This window comes from Pan troglodytes, chromosome 2 (assembly GCF_028858775.2).
Source record: "Pan troglodytes isolate AG18354 chromosome 2, NHGRI_mPanTro3-v2.0_pri, whole genome shotgun sequence".
Lineage (NCBI taxonomy): Eukaryota > Metazoa > Chordata > Mammalia > Primates > Hominidae > Pan > Pan troglodytes.
The window spans coordinates 29,985,280-30,011,983 of NC_086015.1; the positions used below are offsets into that span (position 1 = coordinate 29,985,280).

Here is a 26,704-nt window from a genome sequence, read left to right on the forward strand (position 1 = left end):
TAACTCTTATAACTCAACAATAAAAAGACAAAAAATTAAAATTTGGGCAAAGGATTTACGTATGTATGTACCTAAGTAGATTTACAAATGGCCATTATGCACACAAGGAGATGCTTGACATCATTTACTATTAGGGAAATGAAAATGAAAAACAAAACAAGATGCGGCTTCACACACAACAATAGGTTGGCTATTACAAAAAAGCAGACAATAACAAGTGTTGGTGAGGATGTGACATCACTATAGGTATTGATTGGAATCTATCAATCTAATACCTATAGGTATTGATTGATTGGGATTTCTATTTTTTTGTACTCATTTTTTTTGTACTCTATTCTTTGTACTCATTGTGAAGGGGATTATTCCCTTTTACAATACTTAGGTACTTAGATAATTTAGGTACTTAGGTAATTCCGGATGGTGATGGGGACTCCCAGAAGGGAATCTGCACTTCTGATAAAAAGGCAGGTAAGAGTATGAGTGATTATTCGAAGATGTTGCCCTATTTGTACTCCAAGGTGGTAAATTAGTTCATAGGGATTGCAGAGAGTAGAGCTGGAAGATTGAGAGAGGGTAGAATATTAATAAATTTTCTGCCTAGAAATCTTCAGTCTACTAAATGGTACATTGGCACATGGTAATAAATGGCTTAATAATATGATGTTCATATATTTCAGATTTCTCATCATGATGTTTTATTTAAATCAGTTAAGGCAGTTGTGCAGATCTGGTGAGAGAGTCATTTGTGGTCAAAATCCTATGTTCCTTGGTTGTCATTCTGTTTCCAGATTGTTCCCAGTCTTTCTCTTGTTGCCACAGAGCCAGATATACCATTTGAGTTCACATGTAGCATGCATAGAAACCACTTTAGCTGGCCAAGGCAAGATGAATCAGATGGCATTAATATTTTGGGAGAGTATTCTTTTCTTTTTTCTACATTTGTCGTTTCTTTTGACAAATTACAGATATTTTGAAATCAGAGGGCTGTCACACAACAAAGGAGCCTCAGCCTCTTTTCCCTTTCTTCCAGCTGAAAAACATTGGAGCTCTCAGGGCACCTGCTTTTGTGGTGCCAACTGCAATTACAGCAAACTCATCAAGAGCAGAAGGAAATGCCTGACCTTGAGCAAAGACCTATGATTGTGTAGTGAAAAACACAGGGTGCAATTTTATCTTTTCTAAAGGCCAGTGATAAGGTCTTTTGTTCTTTTGTTGTTTCTAGAGGCTTTCTGGGAAGGGAATTCATGGCAAATGCTACTGTGGGAATGGTAGGACATTTTAAGGACATAGTGATTTTACATAGACCTATAAGTGGGCGGTGAAGTTTTTGCACAAATCTTTTAAAGTACTTGTAACTACTTTTTAGTCTGTTTATTGATGTGGACTTACCCTGGCTCTTTTCCAGGTTTAGAATAGTGTCAGAAGGAATGTGGATCTATGGCAAGTTTTCACATAATTAAACATTAGAGAAACTTGAAACAGATTCATTAAAGTGGATTGATGATCATACTTGATTTTCTAACTAGTTTTCAACCAAGTTTAATGTTGTAACCTTTAGGAAAATACCGTACTGCATGTTTTCCTTTGTGGAAAGCCGCAGTTGCTGAATTCTTCGAGGTCATGTATGATGGTACGAAGCTACACCAGGGATATGCTCTGTATTAGGGATGGTGCTCTCAGCCTATCATGAAATATGTCAGTTTAAAATAGCTCTACCTAAAAGCTGTTCAAATGACATATACAAAAGGGAAAAGAAAAGTTAAATACCCTGGGGAACTGCGATGCTTAACTCAAAGGAGTGGTAAGGCCTATTTCTCTTACCCTTTCTTCTGTTATTCTGTCAATCTTCACAACTGTATTTATTTTTAGAATCTTATTCTATAAATTTATGCATTGTTGCTGCCTTTATTCCCCTTTATGTCATCTGTTAAAAAAGTCAAGCAGTAGATTTTCACTCATAGGAGTAGCCAGCGTGTTTATTATGGATATTTTTATAGTTTGTCCTTCAGATGGCCCCAAATCAATAATTTACACCAGCAAAATCAAGCTTCAAATCATATTCCTGCAAGCTGAAGGATATCTCAAAGGGTTCCTTAGCTTCTGTTGCCCAAGATGCTTATGTGTGTAGCAGTCAGATATCAGCTGTACTATTTCTCTTCCTTCCAATCTAGGAAAGGTTGGTTCAAACCTCAAATATCTTATCCTGTGGCAGTCTCTAAGATCTCTGCAAATTTCCAAAGGATCTTTTGTTTTATAGAAATTCTGGCATGGAAAGTTTTGGTCCTTGTATTTGTGACCCAGTGCACAATCGTTAAGTGCTATCTCAGTTCTTTACCATGTAGACATAGATGTAAATCTTTGTGCTTTTCTTAATTTCCTCAAAAGGTTTCCACCAGGCAACTTATGTGCCTGGTAGATTTAACTGAAGATTTGGGAGTGGCAGTGCCTTGGGGAGACAGAATTGGCATTTATTTTTCAGTAACACAACTTCAAGTTGAACACTGCACATTAACCAGTTTTTCCTCCTCCTCCGTCTTTTCTTTTCCCTCCTTTCTTCTCCGTCCCATCCCTGCAGGAGCAAAATTAGTCTTGTTTTATCTCAAACACAGCAGTTCAGCCACCCCAAACCCTACAAACATCCATGCTGTTAGATTTCACCTCCCTCTCTAGGTGGGGCATTGCAAATAAAGACATTTTCTTCTTTAAAAGATGTTCTTGTATGCACTCTAAAAAGGATACATTATTTTCCACTTCTGATATTCAGATATCACCCAAACAATCAGATTTCTGTGGGGGTTATTATAAAGGTAAAGCTCTCAACAGTGACTGTGTAATTTTGGAGAACATCAGGCCCTGGTTGAGAGATTCAAAAAAGTCCAAGTATAAAATTAAGCACATCATTATTTCCTAATATGATGTGCAGCATAATTTCATTTAAGGCCAAGTGCCAGTGAATCCATTATGATGCCCTCTTGCTCACTTTTGATTTTTCACAAGAATAGAAAATTATCTGAAAACCAATCCTGTGGTTGATCAATTTATTGGTTTTTCTCTTCTTCTGGGAAATGTATTCTGTCTAAAAAGTGATTTCAGGTATTTGTATTAAGTGGATTATTTGTATTTGTATTAAATGGATTAAAATCTCACTTTCTCCCATGCCAGATAACATTAAGAATATAGGGAAATATAAACTAACTTATTAATTGGCAGTTTGAAATCACACCAGACCTACTCTCTTTGCCTTGAAGATAAACTGGTAATAGATATATACATAAATATAGATAGATACATACTCTATTGCAATACATATTTACATATACAGTAAATGTGTGTATATGTATGTATATGCATGTATAATGCATGTGTTTTTATACATATTATATGTACACAATATAATATACATATAGTAAATGTAAGCACATATGGGTGTGTGTGTGTGTGTGTGTGTGTGTGTGTGTGTGTTGTTTTTTAAAAATTAGGTGCTCGGGCAAAGAGATGTCTACTGAGATAACGCCAGGTGGAAAGGCCCAAGACCTCAGTCCCGTGAGATATTAAAGATGGAACTAGTATTCCTTGTTAACTAGGTTTCTTTAAAGACCCAGAACTCCTCTTGCTCTAGAATAGGTCTAGCTATGCCTACAGCTTCATGACTATCTCCAAATCCTGTCTACCCTTAATTTGTCTCAAGATTCCCAAGTTATAGTGACTGACGTATTATTAATCCTTAGATTGATATGGTAATCCACTCATACTCCCTCATACCCTAGGACATTTTGGTACTTCTAATGAAAAGTTTATGAAAGGGAATACTATGTGGAGTTGATCTAAGATTTTTTTTTTCGATGATCCCATGAAATAAAATATTTGTTATCAAGCCACAAAAAGACATGGGGAAACTTAAATGCATATTTAAGTGACAGTCAGTCTATAAAAGCTATTATATACACTGTTTGATTTCAACTAAGTGACATTCAACTCCTTTGGGTGAACACAAAGGAGTATGATTTCTGACTCATATGGTAAGAGTATGTTTAGTTTTGCAAAAGGCTTCCAACTGTCTTCCACAGTGGCTGTATCATTTTGCATTCTCATCAGGAACAAGTGAGAGTTCCTGTTGCTCCACATCCTCACCAGCATTTGGTATTTTCAGTGTTTTTGATGTTTGTGATTCCAGTAAGTGTGCATGCTAAATATTTTCACATACATCATTTAATTTAGTTCTTCAATAATCCTGTGTTGTACATTATTATTCCTATTTCTTTTAAAAATAAGAAAACCAAGATTGAGAAAATTTAGGTGACTTTCTCAACTTTTCAGGGCTGCTAAATTGCAGAGCTGATATTTGAAACATAACTGTCTTTTTCTACTCTACTGTATTGTGTTTTATAGAGGTTATCATTTGTTTGTTTGTTTGTTTACACCGGCACCTGTTTACTCATTTTTGTTACTCCTGGTAGCAGCCCTGATTTTCTTTTGGTGATCCACTGTCCCTGCTTCCCTACTCTTCTTCCCTCTCTCCACCTAGACCATCCTCAGTACATTGGGTTCCAGCAGAAGTGACTTCCCTTCCAGTTCCAAGGGAAGAAACTGGGCCAGGTTTTGTACTGTATTGTCCTGAGAACAATATTTGTTCATGAATGGCTTCATAATTCATGGCAGATTATTTAGAATAAATTTGGCTCAATTCTGGGTGTGTTGTCTAATCTTCTGAGGAGGTGAGGTTCCTTTCTTCCCACTGGTCTTACATCTGAGATATTGTGAGGTCGGAGTGGTCATAGCCATCTTCTTTCTCACCATGGTTCAGCAGTCAGGAGACAGGGAAAAGCTGAGTCCTAATGACCTGACTTGATTTCTGATATTAGCATATCTGATGCTAAATCTATGACCGGGAATTACTTATATAAGCCAGGAAGTTTATTTGCTTTTGAAACTTAAGCTAGTTTGATTAAGATTTTTATGTCATTTGCAACAGAAGCTATCTATCCCAGTATTTTTTCCTAGTTTAAGATAAATGTTATGTAAATGTACCTTTGTTAGAGAGCTGTACTTTATATAGGTATAGCCCTTCACTGTTTCATCATTTTTAGGCTCCTTTTTTTCCTGTTCCTATTATGTGCTTTTAGATTTGGGTATTCTCAAAACTCTTGTTCTTTTAACCATTCTGTGCACTCTTTCTCTAAGCTGACACATCTACTTCCTTGGATTGATTGGTTTCCAAATAGCTATCTTTAAGCCTGCTTTTCTCCTTAATACCAGACCTCCATTTCCACATTTATATCCTTTTTGCATACCAAATGTAATATGTTCAAAACCAAATCATATGTATTTCCCTTCAAAATTATTTATTTTACATTCTTTATCTCTATTGTGAAAGTCATTATTTGCTTAGTCAGTCAGTAATCCAGTCTAGAAACTTTCGAGAGGCATTCATGTTATTGCATGTATCAGTAGTATATTTTTAAGAATTGCTCAGTAGTGGCCAGGCACAGTGGCTCACACCTGTAATCCCAGCACTTTGGGGGGCTGAGGCGGGCAGATCACGAGGTCAGGAGATTGAGACCATCCTGGCTAACACGGTGAAACCCCGTCTCTACTAAAAATACAAAAAATTAGCTGGGTGTGGTGGTGGGCACCTGTAGTCCCAGCTACTGGGGAGGCTGAGGCAGGAGAATGGCGTGAACCTGGGAGGTGGAGTTTGCCGTGAGCCGGGATTGTGCCACTGCACTCCAGCCTGGGTGACAGAGCGAGACTCTGTCTAAAAAAAAAAAAAAATAATAATAATAATAATTGCTCAGTAGTATCCTACAGTTTGTTTAGTCAGTCATGTTCATATGTTCATGTTTGAGGGCATTTGGATTGTTTCCAGTTTATGACAATTATGAATAGACTGCTATAAACATTGTGTACAATTTCTTTTCTTTCTCTCTCTTTTTCTCTCCTTCCTTCCTTCCTTCCTTCCTTTGCTTTCTCATGTGTGTTTTCATTTTTCTTGAGAAAGTACTTAGAAGTGGAATTGATGGGCCATAGAGTATATTGCTTACAAAACTAAAAGAAACTGCCAGACTTTTCTAAAATGTTTGTTTCATTTTCCACTCTCACTGACAATGTATGAAACTTTGGTGCTCCACATCATCACCAACAGTTAGTGTTGTTATCTTTTTTATTTTAGCCATTCTGGTAGTGTGATTTTTTATTTGTGTTTCCCTGATGATGACTGATACAGAGTACTTTTTCATGTGCTTTTTGGCCAGCTTATATCTTTTTTGAGACATTTACAAATCTCTTGCCTATCTAAAATATTAGATTGTTTATATTTTGATTATATTAAGCTTTTGAAGTTTAAAAAATATTTCTAGATACATACCCTTTGTCAGACATATTTTTCAAATATTTTCTCCTGTGACTTGTCTATTGTTTTTTTAATGGTGTATTTTGAGGCCTGAGTTTTTCATTATAATAAAGTCTAATTTAGCATTTTTAAAAAATCATTATGGCTTTCTGTGTCCTATCTGAGAAACTTTACCTATCAGGCAAATAAGCTTCTATGTAATCTAAAACTTTTATATAGTTTTAATGTTTGCCTCTAGATTTATGAGCCATTTTGAGTTAACTTTGAGTATAATGTAAGGTAAGGGTCAAGGTTTATTTTTTCCACGTGGTTATGTAGTGGTACAAACACTATTTATTAAAAGATTTTCCTTCCTTCATCAGATTGATTACGTTCCATTGCCAAAAATCAAACGACAATATACTTGTGAAGCTTTATCTGGGCTCTTGATTCTGTTCTGTTGATCTGTTTGTCTACCCTTATACCAGTTACAAATGGTTTGATTACTGTGGCTTTATAATAAGTGTTGAAATTATGTAGTATAAATGTAAGTGTTTTTCCTTTTCAGGATTACTTCAGATATTACCTAAAGGTCATTGGCAATTCTATACAAATTTTAGCATCGATATGTCAATTTCTACGAAAAAGGTCTACCGCCATTATGATTTGGGATTAATAAATGTATAGATTTATTCTGGGGGAACTAACATCTTAACAATATTGACCCTTTCAATCTATGAACATGGTATTTAGGTCTGTCTTCTCTACTTTCTCTCAGCAGTTAATATGGTTTAGCTCTGGCCCCCACCTAGATCTCATCTTGAATTGTTTTTTATTTTTTTAGTTCTTGTATTTTTTGTAGAGTTGGGGTTTCACTGTATTGCCCAGGCTGGTCTTGAACTCCTGAGCTCGATGAGCCTGCCTGCTTCAGCCTCTCAAAGTGTTGGGATTACAGGTCTAAGCCACTGTGCCCAGCCCTCATCTTGAATTGTAATTCCCATAAATCCCACATGTCAAGGGTGGGACTTGATGGGAGATGATTGGATCATGGGGGCAGTTTCCCTCATGCAATTCTCATGATGGTGAGTGAGTTCTCACGAGATCTCATGGTTTTATAAGTGTTTGACAGTTCCTCCTGCACACACGCTCTGTCTTGCTTGTCACCATGTAAGATGTGCCTGCTTCCCCTTCTGCCATGATTTAAGTTTCCCGAGGCCTCCTCAGCTATGTGGAACTGTGAGTCAATTAAATCTCCTTTCTTTATAAATTACCCAGTCTCAGGTAGTATTCCTTATAGCAGTGTGAAAGTGGACTAATATAGCAGTATTTTGTAGTTTCAGTGTAGAGGTCTTTTGTTAAATTTATTCCTAAGTATATTGTGTGTTTTGATGGTATTGTAAAAGGTATCTTAAAAATTTTCCTTTTCCAATTTTTGATGCATCTGTATATATAATATTAAGCTTGTATGCTGTGACATTGATAAATTCATGTATTACTTCTGTGAGTTACATTGTAGATTGTTTAGGACTTACTACATAAACATTCTTGTCATCTGCAAATAGAGACAATTTTACCTCACTCTTTCTGAAGTTTTGTTTCTTTTTCTTGACTTTTTGCACTGAAGACCTCACCTTAAAATACAAATCTAATAGCAACACTCTTTTGCTCAAAAACTTTTGAATGCACCACCATTGTCCCCAAGATCAAATATAAACTCCTGCTTCCAGACTTTCTCCTGGTTTAACTTCCCCTGAGCAATGTGTTTCCTGTGTCACATTTAGCTACTGTTGATTCCAAGATACACTTTTTTCCTTTACATACTCAAATAAGATGCATTTCAAAACTGAAATGTAATTTAATGTATTTCTCTCTGCAACATCTCCCAGATCCTATTATGCTGATAGCGCATCGTATGTCAAAGATTAGAAGACAAATAGTACTCAGCATTCCTGGGATATGGTGAGCACATTTACATACTCGTGAGTTTTTGCTCAAACCATTTTATCATATGGAATGTCTTTGCTGTTGAAATTCTGCTCATTCTTCAAGGAAGAGTTTAAATTCCACACTTTTTTTTCTGAAGCCACTGCTTATTTTGGCAGGTTGAAAATTATTTTCTGTCTCCCTATATTTCTATATAGAATTAATCAAATTTTTACCTTATTATAATACTTATAAATTGTGCTTTGCATATGTTGCATTACATGTCCTAGTCATCTCTCTCTTCCCTGGTTCCTGGCACAGCTGATGATTGTTTCCTGAATACTCCTGTCAATGATTTTCTCATATTCGAATGTTTTATGGGTAGGCAGTCTCAACATTAATAGGAATATATTAACTTATATAGTCCTGTACTAATAGGAATATATTAACTCATTATGTTAATGAATTGGGTGTGTGAGGCCATTTAATCAAATAATTTGTATTACTAATTATCTCTAGGCCCAGAGGATCCTGTTGCCTGTGACAAACCCTTGGGGATCATCTTTGACTTCTCCTTTTTTCTCAACCCCTTATCCAATTAGTCTTTAGATCTAATTCTTAAATGCCTCCCACAAGTATCCATTTCTTTCCATTTAACAGCACCTTATTCAGACCACTATAATATTGCCCTAGATTACTGTAACAGATACTTCCTGCTTTCAGGTTAGTCCCTCTTCAATCCCTTTATCTATGTTTCCAGGTGGATCTTTCTATAATGCAATTTTGACCATGATACTCTCATGCCTAAAGCCATTTTAGTGTGCCTGGATCCCAAAGGTTATTTTGACAATTACTTTCCAGCTGTGGAGACTCCATAAAAGACTATTTTCAGATTTCTTCCTTCATTTTGGGGACAGGGTGGAGTGTTTCTCTTCTCTGGTGACAAAGAGATTGCATGATGGAGATAGGCAGCAAGAATAGAGATGGGGGAAGGGAGAGGGGGAGAAGGAAAGAGAATGTCACTGATACTGTAATATTGCTTGTGTCTGTTCTGCATAATCTAGTTTCTAGCAAGGCAATTAGCATGCAGATCAGCTGCACAGGGTCCCACATGCATTAGCAATTGAACACCAGCTTTCCGAACCCTTTTCTGCTTCTTCACAAATCCGCACACCTTCTGGCTGATTTGACATAGCCTCAGTTCAGAATCCATTAACTGGAGATTTAGGCCATGAGCAAAAATAATTGTGCATGCTTATGATTAATGAGAAGGCTATTTCAAAATTACAAGGCACCATACTGGCTAACTACTATTAATTATTTTTATCATTATTATACTGAGAAACCATTTCATCAGACCAGAAGCCATTGTTCAAATTGGCTTAGGTAGAAAGTGTCTGTGCATCATTTTGAAAAGCAAATGTTTTCTGATGTTTTTGATTTATGAAGATAATCATCATAAACATGGCCAATAGTGTGTGCTTATATTAAATACCCTGTTGCAGTAAGTTATTTGAATGTCTTAATTTACTTAATCCTCACAGTAATTGTATAAAGTAGGTACGATTACTATCATACCTATTTTATAGAGGAGAACACTGAGGTACAGGGGTTAGGTCATGCACAGGTGGTAATTGATAGGGCCTGGATTAAAACAGGCAGTCTCATGAGTCCACACTTGAGTTCTTACCCTATACTTACCTATCTTAGGAGAGGAGATTACTTATTAGGACAACTCTTTGTTGTCATAGTCAGGAACACCCTGGACTATGCTGTGTGTTGAGAACTAGTAGGGCAGATGGGTTGACTGATTCAGGGTTGCTAAAAAAGAACCAGAAAGACAATATATCCAATACCCATACCTATCTAGGATAAATTCAGTAGTTAATATGATCTAAGAAGTTTAGTGAAGTCTAGTTGAATCTGGAAGTTTTCAAGGGTCTAATTTGAGGGAGGGAGAATTAGAACACAGTTGTGGGCAATTAGATTACCAGCAAATAAAAACTCTCCAATTTGTAAGCCACAGTGAAGGGGAGCATTCTGGAAGCAGAGTCTGAGAAGAACTTGGCTGTGGCACAGAGCACAGTAGTCTGCTGTACTGGCTTTGGGAATCATATGGAACAGAGACTCAAGCCTGGCTTCACCATTTACACTGTGAATTTGGGCAGTTTTCTTAATCTCTTCAAACTTTAGTTTCCTCATCTATAAAAAGAGGTTAAACCTCCCTACCTGGAGGGGTTATTGAGTGTATTAAATGAGATGAAGTTTATAAGGCACCCAGCACAGCTCGGAGGCAGAAGTGGGCACTAGGGAAGTCCCTTTTAATGACAATGAACACAATCTGACAATGAAGGTAATAAAATACCTAGTTGAATAGTTTGTAGTTCAAGTCTGGATCCAATCCCAAAGGAGAAACAGCGTAAGTACTGTGAATAAGGGGTTTAGTAGAAGGCTGGGCAAGCAAACCCGCCACACCTAGCAGATATAGGCTGAGAAGGTCACATCCTGACCTGCCATGGGTATCCTAGGGCCCCAATTTACATCTCCACCACAGGCAAGATGGCAGGCTTTTTGTAGGTACTGACTACTGCTAGAGAAATAGTGCCTATGGTATTGCCAAACACTGGTTGGGACATATGCTGGATTATGTTGTCAAATCTACATAATCATCATTTCATTCTAAGGCTGGGCCTGTTTCCCAGAATTCCTTTTCCTCTATAGGTCAGAGTTAGTGTTTACCACTGGGAGGAACTTGCAGAGATTTGGAAAGCAAAAGTGAAAAGAAGCCATCATTTTTGGGAGCTCTTGACTGCTAGACATGGTTGCTTTGCAGAGCTCTTCCTGAGCTCCCTTTTTGGGTTGTGAAGCCAGAGGTGGTGGTTCCTTGGAGTTCCCCATGAGCCCTGCTTTCTTTACCCACTCTGGCACTTCAAGTTGAAATTATAGTGGCAGTTTCCCTGATCCTCCAGCTGAAGCCTGCAGATCTTCACTCTTGTAGTTTTTTCCACTTTACTGTAAGTCCTGATTCCTATATCAAACCATCTAATACCATGATAATGTAGTAACTCAGTTTTTCTGATTAAAGTGAGAATAACAAAGCCTGTTACTCATTTGCTGCCCATGAGGTGCTTGGCTGTCTAGAGGAGGGGTTGGAAAACTTTTTCTTAAATTATGATGTTAAATAGTTTTTGCAGGATATTGCATCTCTGTTACAACAATTCAGCTACTTAGCTCTGCTGTTGTAGTGTGAAAGCAGCCATAGATAATACATAACAAATGAGTGTAGCTGTGGTCCAATGAAACAATTTATGGAACCTGAGATTTGAATTTTATATAATTTTTATATGTCACAAGAGACTATTCCTTTTTTTCCTTACCATCAGAAAATGTAAAATTTATTTTTAGCTCTGAGGCTGTACAAGAACAAGTGGTCAGCTGGTTTGGGCCATAGTTTGCCAACCCTTCATCTAGAGCAGGGCTGATGAAATCAGCCAGACCTGAACATAAACCTTTGCATGTCTCTTACTATGTGATGTTGGGCAATTTATTTAATCTCTGAGCCTCACTTCTAAAATAGGGACATTTACAGAGACAGTATAGACAGTATAGTGTAGAGTGTTGGTTTTGTGAGGATTAAATAAGGATATACGTAAAATCTTTTGCTGACTATTGGACACATAGCTCATGATCTATCATTTCTCATTGTTACTGTGGTGCGAGGAGCCACTATTTATTTGGTGCTTGCCGTTCACTTACACAATTAAAAGGGAACTGAGGACAGTCTGCAGCCTTTGGGACTTGTACTGGTTTTTGCACAGGAAAGGTAAAATTATATCCAGGGAAAATAACAATGAGAGAACTCTTAAGCCTTTTCAAATTATCTACCACATTTGAATTAAATATGTCAATACAGAATGCTTGTCAGTAATTCAGTCATCAAGCAGATTGTTACTAGCAATTCCTCTGGCACAGCAATGAGAGTTAGGAACAGGGGCATAGGGATTGGAAAGACAAAAGAGGCAGAAGAATGGGAAACTTTAACTTCATTATATGATTGCTTTTACATGGAGGGATTACAGGTGATGGTTAATTTCTTAGTATGTTTATTTCTCTTCAAATAAAATGTTAAAATTATGCTGTGGATGAATATCTAAAGATAATTCTATAATAGAGCAAGAAAACATTATATTATAAATTATATAAGCCAAGACTATGGTGTCAGACTGCAAGATTGGCCCACCTATCCTCAACAGTGGCTCGGCCAATTTAGGGGACAAGTGCCTCCAGATAATCGACTCTGTGGTCGATTATCTGTACCTGGATGTAACAAACACGGACCCTGCTCTTTAGGACAGTCAGTTTTTTGCAGTTTGTTCCCAACGTCACATTTGGCCACACTATGGTAGAAAGCCTTCAAAAGCAGCTAGGTCAGGACTCTTTTCTTTGACATGCACATGAGAGGGTTTAGGCTGTAAACAGTGGGTAAAGCCAATGGCCAGAGCAGGCGCCAATCAGCACACCACCTTTCATCTTGAGGCTACTGAGAACCCAAGGGCTTTGATGAAAGACATTTGGGAGAATGGGATGGATGTTGGCCTTGCCATTAAACTGGGAACTACAGTTGAGTATTTGGCACTGTGCACTAATAAAATAGATATGGCCTTGGTAATGACAGTGGAACCTGGATTTGAAGAACAGAAATTTATGAAAGATATGATGCCAAAAGTTCACTGGTTGCAGACCCAGCTCCTATCTTTGGATATAGAGGTGATGGTGGAGTAGGTCCTGATATTGTCCATAAGGGTGCAGAGGTAGGAGCTCACATGACTGTGTCTGGCAGTGCCATTATGAGGAGCGAAGACTATAGATCTGTGTCAACCTGTTAAAAATGTCTGCATGGAAGCTGCTCAGAAATGTTCTCTCTTTTTTTATTTTTATTTTTTTGAGATAAAGTCTCACTCTGTCATCCAGGCTGGAGTGCAGTGGCACAGTCTCAGCTCACTGCAACCTCCGCCTCCTGGGTTCAAGCAATTCTCCTGCCTCCGCCTCCTGAGTAGCTGGGGTTACAGGAGCCTGTCACCATGCCTGGCTAATTTTTTATATTTTTAATAGAGATGGGGTTTTACCATGTTGGCTAGACAGTCTCGAACTCTGACCTCAAGTGATCTGCCCACCTCGGCCTCCCAAAGTGCTGGGATTACAGGTGTGAGCCACTGCGCCCGGCCCAGACATGTTCTCTTGATTGATGAAAACACAAGGAGCTCAATGTTTCTGCTCATGAAATCTTTTCACTGGATAACAGGAATATTGACTGGCAAACCATATTGTAATTGAGGCAGTGCTGCTTTTCTGACCAATTATTTATTCCAGTGATTAAAATCTATGGTGTAGAATGTTCTGAGATTAGAAATTGGTGTGTATAACTACATTTTTAATGATGCAATTTGAAGATTAGTGTGGTGAAATACTCAGTTTTTACTAGAATACTTGATTTTTATAAATAGTAATACATGGCTGTATTAAGGTTACAGACAGAAATGTGTCTTAATGACTAATGAGGGCATATTGGCTACTATAAAAAACAACTTTTTTCTGTATTTCTAAAAATAGTTTTCTGTTTTTTCTCAGCTGTTTTCCAAAAGCAAAGGAAGTCTTTATGTTTTTCTTATTTTGTGTTATTTTTGATTTATTCATATGCTTGATAAAATGAGTAAAGTAGAATTTTAAAATATAAGCTTGGGTGGGATGGCATATCATGTTTTTGCATCTGAACATTTATTTTTCGCTTTTCATCTTATAGTTGATTAATAAAAACTATAAAACAATATATGAAGCCCAGGGATTCTAAAATACAGCATAGATCTTATCAGGGTGTTTTCTTTGTCAAAATAGGTTATTCATTGATTCCTCCCCCTCCCAAGTTTTCTTAGTCTCACCCACCATTCTTAATGATATTAAATAAGGCTGTTGTGTTAGCTCTGAGTGGAAGGGAGAAGTAAAGCTTCTATTTGGAAGCGATATTGGGTTGAGTCCCACCTGCCCCCTCTAGCTATTTGACCTTTATCAAATTACCTGACTTTTTTTGCAGTTCTCTTAACTCGTTTATATACTGAGTGTAATTATAAAAACTGAGGGGTTGTGTTGAGAATTAAGAAGTAACACTATATTTGCAAAGCTTCCAGTACTATTTCTAGAATTTAGAGTATGTTCCATTCAAAGTGGCTAGCATTATATAAATTTATGTTTTGTGGGTTATAAAGTATTTTGATATATTCTCATTAAATCTATAAATCACACCTGTAAGTGGTGATAGGGCAGATATTTTGTTCCTCATGTAAAAAATGAGGAAACGAAAGCTCAGCAATAGGGTGGCACTGTGGAAAGAATTCAGCAAGGCACAGGATTTCTGGTCTGTACTCTTTTTACAAACAGAGCCCTTGGGAAGTAGGTAAGGCAAAAGAAGCTTCTTTTAGTTAATAATGTCTTATTTCCAGCCTAACTTTACCCTGTACCTGAACCAGATGGCTGAGAATATTCTGGAACTATGGATCTTGACCCTAAGGGATATGTATTTTATTCCAAGAAAGAACAGGCAGGCTAAAAGATGACAGGGTACAGAGTGAATCCATAAACTAAATTTTTATAACTGTGTTCAAAATTATACAGTGACTACCAATATGTGTCAGCTACTTCAGCGTTGTAAATACTATTGCTATGTAATAAATATGGCAAAACATACCAGGACCAGTATCATTAAACTTCTTGAGGCTACTGTCAGTTTTGAGAAATAAGGTTTGAAAAACAAGAGTGCCAACATTTTAGCATAGAATAGCATTAAAAAACCCTTTCTTGGTTGTTTTTTTTTTTTACATTACAAGGTAAAAATTTATTAATGTTTGTTTTTATTTTAGCTTATGAAAGATGTGCACGATGAATAATAGGAGACATATAATCAAAATATGAAGCATGTAGAAACAATTTAATTAAAAGCTTATATAGAAGATGATAATATCAGATGTGATAAAGATATGAGTTTATTTGCCTGGAAAACTTGGATTTGTCTTTTATTTTCTTTTTTTTTTTAAATAAATGTACAGCAAAACTACCAAAAAATAAATTATGTAAGCACATCTAAAAAGAAGTGTAAAAAACATTCTAAAGTGTTAAAACTAGTTTGGCTACTGTTTATCCTTCAGCTTTCATCTCAAATGTCATACTTCCCATAAGAGAATTTTCTTGATCTTTCTATCTAAAATAGCCACCCACCTCCATCCCTCAGTTACTGTGTCTTATTACAACTACTTTTGTTCTTCATACACTTATTACTATCTGACATGATTTATTTACCTGCTTATTGTCCATCTTTCTTCCACTAGAACTTAAGTTCCGGGAAGACAGAGGCCCTCTCTGTTTCCATGTGTTTTAGAATGGCATGCTTTTGACAGACAGGTTACCCCACCTTTACTGGGCAGGAAAGAAAGTAAAGCATCAGTGTTCTAGAAGGTCAGACTGCTACAGCAGCTGCTGCTGGGATAGCAGTCTTCTTTGTGCCTGGCTGTATTCATGTTTTTTTCCTTGCTAACTTTTAAGGAAGAGGAAGCATCTGGAAAATTGGCCTGACCACAGAAAATAATAAAGCACTTGTACTTAAGGCAGATGGTATTGTCAAATAACAACATCTGCAGGTGAAAAATCCAGCTGACAACAGGGGTAACTGTCAAAATATTTAAAGACTGTCCATGTCATTTACTGAAAATTAGATCTTCATCCCTGCTGAATGTATGATTCAGTCAGCAGATAATGATTGACTTTTCCCTCTGTGCGTAGAGAATTCCTGGACTCCTTTCACCCACTGGAAATTAGAATTGGCTTCAGTGCTAGGCTCTTTTTGTGGGCCCCAAACAGGAGTGTTTCCCTGAAAAGCTTTTTTAAGATGATCACACCTTAGGAAAGAAATGCTTTTAATATATTAAGTTTCAGTGAGTATGTTTAGCAATAGACTTGCTGGAAGCCTCCAATCTGCTTTTCTTCCAAAGGGCTATATCTTATTATCTTTAAAATCATCTTCAATTATCCTGTTAATATCCTGGAAATGAGGCAGAATGGTTAGAACCACAAGATATTTCACCCTAGAAGACTTGGCCTTGCTGACTAATGCATTTGTTTGCTCAATTAGAGGAAGGAAAGGAAGGCAGAATAGAAGGCTGCCCAAATTAAACCCTTCATATAGATTAACTCATGGGTATTGGATGACTCCTAATTGCTTTTCAAAAGAAGACCCACGGTTTATTGCATTTGAGTCCTCACACACCGTTGGGTTGTGGATGCTTCTCTGGTGTCTATAAGCTGATTAGTGTTTTTGCTTAGGTAAAAATGAGCCTACATTTTATCTGCTGTTTCTTCCGAATAGGAAATATATTCTGATATCTCAAAGCTATTCCTGTCTCATGTGGGAGTTGGTCTCATATAGAGAGGAAAATATGTAGGAAGTTGATTCTTTGAGGCTGACTAGGGGAACTAGTTTAGACATTTTTTCTTTTTTACCCTATGAACCAGAGCGAGCAAGACCACAAATTCAAATTGGTATTATTGTAGGATCTTTTGAGAAATCCTAATCGTAGAATACTGCAGCCCCCAAAGTTTAGAAAATTCTGTTTTCCTCTCAGACTGGTTCCAGTTAAGTAAGAGGCACTTTAAGAACAAAAATCTAGGGGCAGACTTGGTCTAAAGCAGCCTCATTTTTTTTTATTATTATACTTTAAGTTCTAGGGTACATGTGCACAACGTGCAGGTTTGTTACATATGTATACATGTGCCATGTTGGTGTGCTGCACCCATTAACTCGTCATTTACATTAGGTATATCTCCTAATGCTATCCCTCCCTGCTCCCCCCACCCCACGACAGGCCCCGGTGTGTGATGTTCCCCTTCCTGTGTCCAAGTGTTCTCATTGTTCAATTCCCGCCTGTGAGTGAGAACATGCAGTGTTTGGTTTTTTGTCCTTGCAATAGTTTGCTCAGAATGATGGTTTCCAGCTTCATCCATGTCCCTACAAAGGACATGAACTCATCCTTTTTTATGGCTGTATAGTATTCCATGGTGTATATATGCCACATTTTCTTAATCCAGTCTATCATTGATTGGCATTTGGGTTGGTTCCAAGTCTTTGCTATTGTGGATAGTGCCACAGTAAACATATGTGTGCATGTGTCTTTATAGCAGCATGATTTATAATCCTTTGGGTATATACCCAGTAATAAGATGGCTGGGTCAAATGGTATTTCTAGTTCTAGATCCTTGAGGAATCGCCACACTGTCTTCCACAATAGTTGAACTAGTTTACAGTCCCACCAACAGTGTAAAAGTGTTCCTATTTCTCCACATCCTCTCCAGCACCCGTTGTTTCTTGAAAAAGCAGCCTCACTTTATATGGCTTTATTTTATGGGTCTTACTGTCCCCCAAACTTTTATTCTTACATTAGGAAGTATGACAGAAAAGATTGTGGCATTGATATTATATATAAAGAAAGGGATTTCTTTATATATAATATCCTGAAACCAGATGCCTTTTTAAATTTTAATTTTTAAAAATTTTAATTGATAATAATTGTACATGTTTATGGGATACATGTGATATTTTGATACATGTATACAATGTGTAATGATCAAGTAAGAGTAACTGGCATATCCATGACCTCAAACATTTATCAATTCTTTATGTTGATAACATTCAAAATTCTTCTAGCCATTTTGAAATATACAATAAATTATTGTTAACTACAGTCACCCTGCTGTGCTATAGATCACTATAAATTTTTCCTTCTATTTAACTGTAAATCTGTACCCATCAAGCCTCTAGTAACTACTATTCCACTTTCTACTTTTATGGGATCAAGGTTTTTAGCTCCCACATATGAGTGAGAACATGTGTTGTTTGTCTTTGTGTGTTTGGCTTATTTCACTTAACACAATGTCCTCCAGGCTCATTCATGTTTCCACAAATGACAGGATTTCATTCTTTCATTCTGTAGGCTTTTTCACTGTTATAAGTAATCTAGGGATAATTTAAAGTATATAGGAGGATGTACGTAGGTTATATGCAAATACTACACCATTTTGTATAAAGTACGTGAACATCACATGAATTTTGGTATGTGTGGGGGTCCTGGGAACAATCCTCCGTGGTTACTGAGGGACAATTGTAGTTGTGTCTTGCTTTTTTAAAAAAATACATTCAGTCACTTTATATCTTTTAATTGGGGATTTTAATCCATTTACATTCAAGATTATTATTGATAGATATAAACTGACTCATGCCATTTTGTTTATTGTTTATTGTTGTTTTGTAGATCTTTTTTTCCTTCCTTCTATCTTGCTTTTTTTTTGGTTTTTATTTTTTATTTCAATAGGTTTTTGGGAACAGATGGGGTTTGGTAACATGAGTAAGTTATTTAGTGGTGATTTCTCCGATTTTGGTGCACCCACCACTCAAGCAATGCATACTGTATGCACTGTGTAGTCTTTTATCCCTTAGTGCCCTCCCACTCTTTCCATCAAGTCCCCAAAGTCCATTGTATCATTACTATGCCTTTGTGTCCCCATAGTGAGAACACACAATGTTTGATTTTTCATTCTTGAGTTACTTCGCTTAGAATAATGGTCTCCAATTCAATCCAGGTTGCTGTGAATGCTATTATTTTATTCCTTTTTATGACTGAGTAGTATTCCATGGTGTACTTATATATCACACTTTCTTTATCCACTCACTCACTGATGGGCATTTGGGCTGGTTCTATATTTTTGCAATTACAAATTGTGCTGCTACAAACGTGTGTGCAAGTATCTTTTTTCATATAATGACTTCTTGTCCTATGGGTAGATACCCAGGAGTGGGATTGTTGAATCAAATGGGAGATCTACTTTTACTTCTTAAAGGAACCTCCACACTGTTTTCAATAGTGGTTGTACTAGTTTACGTTCCCACCAACAGTGTAAGATTGTTCTCTTTCTCCCACATCAATGCCAACATCTATTATTTTTTGATTATGGCTATTCTTGCAGGAATGAGATGATATTGCATTGTAGTTTTGATTTGCATTTCCCTGATAATTTGTGATGTTGAGCATTTTACCATACACTTATTGGCCATTTGTGTATCTTCTTTTGGGAATTGTCTATTCATGTCCTTAGCCCACTTTTTGATGGGATTGTTTGTTTTTTTCTTGCTGATTTGTTTGCATTCTTTGTACATTCTGGTCATTAATCCTTTGTCAGATGTGTGGATTGTGAAGATTTTCTCCCACTCTGTGGGTTGTCTGTTAACTCTGTTGATTATTTCTTTTGCTGTGCAGAAGCCTTTTAGTTTAATTTAGTCCATCTATTTATCTTTGTTTTTGTTGCATTTGCTTTTGGGTTCTTGATCATGAAGTCTTTGCCTGAGCCAATGTCTAGAAGGGTTTTTCTAATGTTATCTTCTAGAATCTTTATGGTTTCGGGTCTTAGATTTAAGCCTTTGATCCATTTGATCCATCTTAAGTTGATTTTTATATGGATGAGAGATGAGGATCCAGTTTCATTCTTCTACATGTGCCTTGCCAGTTATCCCAGCACCATTTGTTGAATAAGGTGTCTTTTCCCCACCTTATGTTATGTTTGCTTTGTCAAAGATCAGTTGGCTATAAGTATTTGGCTTTATTTCTGGGTTCCCCATTCTGTTCCATTGGTCTATGTGCCTATTTTTATACCAGTACCACACTGTTTTGATGACTATGGCCTTATAGTATGCTTTGAAGTCAGGTAATGTGAAGCCTTTAGATTTGCTCTTTTAGCTCAGTCTTGCTTTGGCTATGCAGGCTCTTTTTTTGGTTTTATATGAATTTTGGGATTTTTTTTTCTAGTTTTTTGAAGAATGATAGTGGTATTTTGATGGAAATTGCGTTGGTTTGTAGATTGCTTTTGGCAGTATGGTCAATTTTGCAATATTGATTCTACCCATCCATGAGCATAGGATGTGTTTCCATTTGTTTATGTCTTCTATTATTTCTATCAGCAGTGTTCTGTAGTTTTCCTTGTAGAGGTGTTTTACATCCTTGGTTAGGTATATACTTAATTTTTTTTGCAGCTATTGTGAAAGTGGTTGAGTTCTTGATTTGATTCTCACCTTGGTCATTGTTGGTGTATACTAGAGCTAATGATTTGTGTACATTAATTTTGTATCCTGAAACTTTGCTGAATTCATTTACCAGTTCTAGGAGTTTTATATGAATCTTTAGGGTTTTCTAGGTATATGATCATATCATAAGCAAACAGCGACAGTTTGACTTCCTCTTTATCAATGTGGATGTCCTTTATTTCTTTCTCTTTGTCTCATTGCTCTGGCTAGGACTTCCAGTACTACGTTGAACAGAAGTGGTGAAAGTGTGCATCCTTGTCTTGTTCCAATTCTCAGGGGGAATTCTTTAAACTTTTCCCTGTTCGGTATAATGTTGGCTGTGAATTTGTCATAGTTGGCTTTCATTACCTTAAGGTATGTCCCTTCTAAGCCGATTTTGCTGAGGGTTTTAAGCATAAAGCGATGCTGGATTTTGTCAAATGCTTTCTTTGTGTCTATTGAGATGATCATGTGATTTTTGTTTTTAATTCTGTCTACATGGTGTATCACATTTATTGACTTACATATGTTAAAGTGCCCCTGAATCTCTGGTATGAAACCCACTTGATCATGCTGGATTATCTTTTTGATATGCTGTTGGATTCAGTTTGCTAGTATTTTGTTGAGGATTTTTGCATCTATGTTCATCAGGGATATTGGTCTGTAGTTTTCTTTTTGTGTTATGTCCTTCCCTGGTTTTGGTATTAGGGTGATACTGGCTTCATAAAATGATTTAAGGAGGATTCCCTTCTTCTCTATCTTTTGGAGTAGGGTCAATAGGATTGGCACCAATTCTTCTTTGAATGTCTGATAGAATTTAGCTGTGAATCCATCTGGTCCTGGAATTTTTTTCGTTGGCAAGTTTTTTATTACCATTTCAATCTCGCTGTGTGTTATTTTTCTGTTCAGAGATTCTATATCTTCCTGGTTTAATCTAGGAGGGTTGTATATTTCCAGGAATTTATTTATCTCCTCTAGGTATTCTAGTTTATGTGTGTAAAGGTGTTCATAGTATCCCTGAATAATCATTTGTATTTCTGTGGTATCAGTTGTAATATCTTCTGTTTTGTTTCTAAATGAGCTTATTTGAATCTTCTCTCTTCTTGGTTATTCTTGCTAATGGTCTATCAACTCTCTTTTCAGAGAACCAGCTTTTTGTTTTATTTATCTTTTGTATTTTTTTGTTTGTTTGTTTCAATTTCGTTTAGTTCTGCTCTGATCTTTGTTATTTCTTTTCTTCACTGGGCTTGGGTTTGGATTGTTCTTGTTTCTCCAGTTCCATGAGGTATGACCTTAGATTGTTCATTTGTGCTCTTTCAGATGTTTTGATGCAGGCATTTAATGCTACGAACTTTTCTCTTAGCACTGCTTTTGCTGTATTCCAGAGGATTTGATAGGTTCTGTCACTATTATCATTCAGTTCAAATAATTTTTAAATTTCCATCTTGATTTTATTGTTTACCCAATGATCATTGGGTTATTTAATGTCCATGTATTTGCATGGTTTTGAGGGTTCCTTATGGAATTAATTTCCAATTTTATTCTACTGTGGTCTTAGAAAGTTCTTGATATAATTTTGATTTTCTTAAATTTAGGGAGACTTGTTTTATGGTCTATCATATGGTCTATCTTGGAGAATGCTCCATGTCTTTGGCTCTCAGGGTGGGCAGAGAAAGACCACCAGGTGGGAGCAGGGATAGGTATGTCTGAGCTCAGCCTCTCCTTTGGAGGGGCTTGCTGTGGCTATCGTGGAGGATGGGGGTGTGGTTCCAAGTCCAGTGGAGTTATATTCTCAAGGGGATTATGGCTGCCTCTGCTGAGTCACACAGGTCACCAGGGAAGTGGGGGAAAGCTGGCAGTCACAGGAGTCATCCTGCTCCCATGCAGCCTGCAGTCCTAAAGGCTGGTCTTTCTCCCACCATGCCCTCCCCTCTCAACAGCACTGAGTCTATTTCCAGGCAACCGGTGATGAGGGCTGAGAACTTGTCCCAGACCACCAGCCTCTCCATTGAGAAAGCAAACTGACTCGCAGTTTTTCGGCATCTCAGGGAGCCTGCAGTGGTGATCCAGTTCCTTCATGGATTCTCTTGGCTTTCCTGGAATGTTCCTGTGGTAGTTCTTGGAGCAAAAGTTCATGATGTGAGTTTCCACACACTGCTGTGTCCATCCAAGCAGGAACTGCAAGCTAGTCCTGCCTCCTATCTGCCATCTTAATCTTCTTGCTTTCTTTGTGATTTGATGGCTTTCTGTAGTGGAATGCTTTAGTTCTTTTCTTTTTATCTTTTGTGTATCTATCATAGGCTTTTGCTTTGCAACTACCCAGAGGCTTATATAAAGCATTTTACAGCAGGGTAATTTAAGCTATAATAGCTTAATTTTGACCACATACACAAATTCTCTATATTTACCCCCTTTCTTTTCATGTTTCATGTTTTTGATACCACACTTCACATTTTTTATAATATATATCCCTTAGCAAATTATTGTGGCTTTAGTTGTTATTGATAGTTTTGTATTTTGACATTTATAGTAGAGATATAATTGATTTACTCACTGCAGTTTAAGTATTAGGGTGTTTTGTATTTGACAATGTATTTACTTTTACCAATGAGTTTTATAGTTTCATATAATTTTATGTGACTTATCAGCATCCTTTTCCTTCAGCTTGAAGAACTTCCTTTAGCATTTTTTTTTTGGTAATGCATGTCTAGTGGTGATAAACTTTCTCAGCTTTTGTTTATCTGAGAAAGTCTTTATCATTCCCTAATTTTTGAAATAAAGGATTGCTGAGTATAGTATTCTTCATCGCCAGTCTTTTTCTTTCAGGATTTAAAATACATCATCCCACTCACTTTTGGCTTGCAAGGTTTCTACTGAGAAGTCCTCTGATAGTTGTGTGTGTGTGTGTGTGTGTGTGTGTGTAGGTGGGGGGGTATCCCTATATGTGATGGTTTGCTTTTCCCTTGCTTCTTTCAATATTCTTCCTTTGTCTTTAACTTTTGACAATTTGACTATGATTTATTACATATGTCTTTGGATTTAACTTATTTGGTGTTGTATAGGCTTCCTGGATCTGGCTTTCTAATTCCCTCTCCAGAGTTGGGGAGTGTTCTGCCATTCTTTCTTTGAATATATTTTCTGACCCTTTCTTTCTTTTTCTTCTGGCATGCCAATAATGCATAAGTTATTATGCTTGATGGTTTCCCATACTCTTTTTCATTCTCTTTTCTTTTTGCTCCTCAGATTGGATGATTTCCAGTGAGCTATCTTCAGGTTCACTATCTTTCCTTCTTCCTGATCTAGTCTGTTGTTGAACCCCTTTATTGAATTTTTTCAGTTCAGTGATAACATTCTTCAGATCTATGGTGTCCATTTGGTGCTTGTTTATACTTTCTCTTTGTTCACATTCTCAGCTTGTCCTTATATTGCTGTCTTGACCTCTCTTACACTGCTGTCTTGACCTCTGTGGAGCATCTTTATGACCATTGTTTTGAATTTCCTATTGCTGAATTCTAAAACTCCACTTCATTTGTGTTGGCTTCTGGACATTAATCTTGTTTTTGCTTGGAATTTCTTTTCATTTTCCTTGATTGTCTGTGTTGATTTCCACACATTAGAAAATACACCTACCTCTTTATGTCTTGTTAGACCAGTTCTTGTGTAGGAGAAAGTTTTCACTAATCTGTCTGGCCAGAGATTTTAAGGTGCCTCTCTAATTTTTGTGTTTGTCCAGACCACTATCTTTGTTTTTAGTGGCCCTCTGAATCTTAAGGATGTACTACATATTGCTAGTACCCCAAGACTCATATGATAGAAGCAAGACATTTTAGTTATAGTTGGAAAGGTGAGGGGAGTGTTGAATATGTGTACTAGTTCTTTCTATCTTCATGGTGGGGCTGGGTATGGGTGTTTATTTCCTACTCTTTCTGTACTAAGCTGGGGGAGGATTTTTGGAAAAAGCCTGAACTCACATTTGGGCTACACCTTCTGATCCTTGAGGAATAACTTCTGGGTGTGGGCCCATTCTACTTTCAGTTATTTGTTTTCTGTCATCTTGTGTCACTCAGATTGGAAAGCCCCCTTAACTACCACAGCTAGGTCATTGAGATGACAGTCCCTTAGGTAGGAGTTATTAAAATTGTAGCACTTGGTGCATAGCCAAAATCCTTTCAAAAATAATAGGTAGGCTTGTACTTATTTTTGGGATGATCTGGGAGGAAGTCTTACGAAGAGCCAAATTCTGGCTTGAATTACCAAAGGGCTATTTTTTGTTTGCACTGTTAGCTCTTTGATATATGTTCATGGGAGATTAAACCATCAAGTAGTCCATGAGAGTCTGTGTCATAATCTTTTTCCAGTGAGAAAGTGAGAGCTACACGTTCATGCCCCATTTCTGCATTGCTTCAAGGAACTACAGCCCCTGGAAATGTTTGGATGCCCATTTAAAGTCACCTCTTTGTTCTGGGATCAAGGGAGACGCACCTATGCCTAGTCCCTTCTGTCCTCAGAGCTACTAGGTTTTGGGTGGAGTCTACTGGGATGTAGCTTTACAAATCAGGTTTCTGGATATGTGTCCTAAACTACTTCTGGGGAGAAATAGGGACTTAGGTTTTTGGGGCCCCTTCTCTGTACAGCTCCAGGGGGATAAAGTCACTGTAGGTGTTCACATACCATTTTAAAATGCTACTTTTTCCTGCATTCTATAGAGATGTGTGTATGTCAGTCCCTTCTGCTCCCAGAGCCAAGAGATTTAGCATGCAGTTCCTAGGTAGGGGCTGCAGTAGTGAGTGAAAATTCTTCCCATGCTTGTGGTGAGTTATTAATTGACTGTCCATTTATCTCTCCAGTGCAAGTTAGTTAAAAGTCATTCTGCCTGATTTGCCACTGTAGGAGTGTTTTATAAACCCCTTCTGGGGAGAAAACAGCAGAGGCCTGTGTTTTCTAAGCCCCTTCTCTGCACTGCTCCAGGGGAATGAGGTCCGTGGAAGTACTTGGGTGCCTGTATAAACCCAATTTTCTTACAGTCTAAGGTACATACATGCGTCCAATCCCCTCTGTTCTTGGAGCTGGTGAATTAAGAATCAACACCTGGGGAAATTCCAGGTTTGAGCCTGATATGTGAAGTCCAGATGCTCCTCTCCACAGGGAGAAACTGGGTGTTAGGGATTCCTTTTCTGATTTTGTGACACAGTGCCCAAGGTGGGGGTCTATACCCGACTGTGCCTTGGCTTTTCCTACCCACTTGATGTATACGTTTTCTCAGCTGCCCAGTGGGTAGGAGTTCATCCACTGGTCTCTACTTTCTCTCATATGGAATTGACCCATAGATAGATGTTCATTTGGAGCATCAGTGGGTGGAGGGAGAGTCAGGAGCTTTCTATCCTGCCATGTTGGTGACCTCATGCCTCAGATTAATTAATTTATTATTTAATTTACCTATCTACTTACCTACATTTTTGACTTGACATGTAGAAAGCTAAAACCCTGAGAAGCTGACAAGTTTGTAAACTTCACAGTCCAAAGAGTCCCGAAGTTAGATTTCTTCTGGCACCACAGTTTACCAGGTCTTCTAACTTCTCATGTGGCATCAACAACATTTTAGTCCACCTTCCTATTTTCTGTGAACACTCCTAGGAATAGAATTTCCCCTTGAAAAATGTGAAGTCAAACTATGCTTTCCACATTAACATTTCTTGCATTAAAAAAAACCCCTTAGTTTAATTTCTCAATTTCTGATTTACCCAGTTGTCAAAAATAATATTTTCTTTCCTTTAAATGTAAATAATGGTGGAAGAACGCATTTAAAAAGCCAGATTTCAATGAAGTTGATAAGGTCCACAGCAAAGTAAAGAACTAGAACTGTGAGGGCACTTGAGTAAAGCTGGGAGTTTCTCAAGTGTGCTCCGTTTGTGAATTGGAGACAAGTTAAGTCTACAATTACCAGCTTGGGAGAAGTAGTAAGGAAGCTGGCCAGTGTTCAGAACATGTGGGAAAATGGACCATGAAGCTTTTACCTACATATGTGGATCTCTAAATCCCCTTTTCTGTGTGGTGCGGGAACTCCTAGCTAAATAACATAGAACATGATTGGACACAGGGATCTTGGACAATAATACACACAAACATGAAACTGCCACATAAGGAAACTCAGCTCAAATCGTGGAAACTCCTTGGAAAACAATTTCTAATTCCATACTTAAAAGTTAACAGTTATGAGAACAAATCAGAGAAATTACAAAAAGCACACCTCAATAACTATAATTTATATAACATTTAAAAAGACATTCTAAAGAAAGAATTTC

General features: G+C 37.3%; 1 pseudogene; it reads left to right on the top strand.

Annotated features, from left to right (window-relative positions):
• The first annotated feature begins 12,463 nt into the window (after positions 1–12,463).
• LOC100615791 (ribulose-phosphate 3-epimerase-like protein 1) lies at positions 12,464–15,189 on the top strand (annotated as a pseudogene).
• Positions 15,190–26,704: the final 11,515 nt, after the last annotated feature.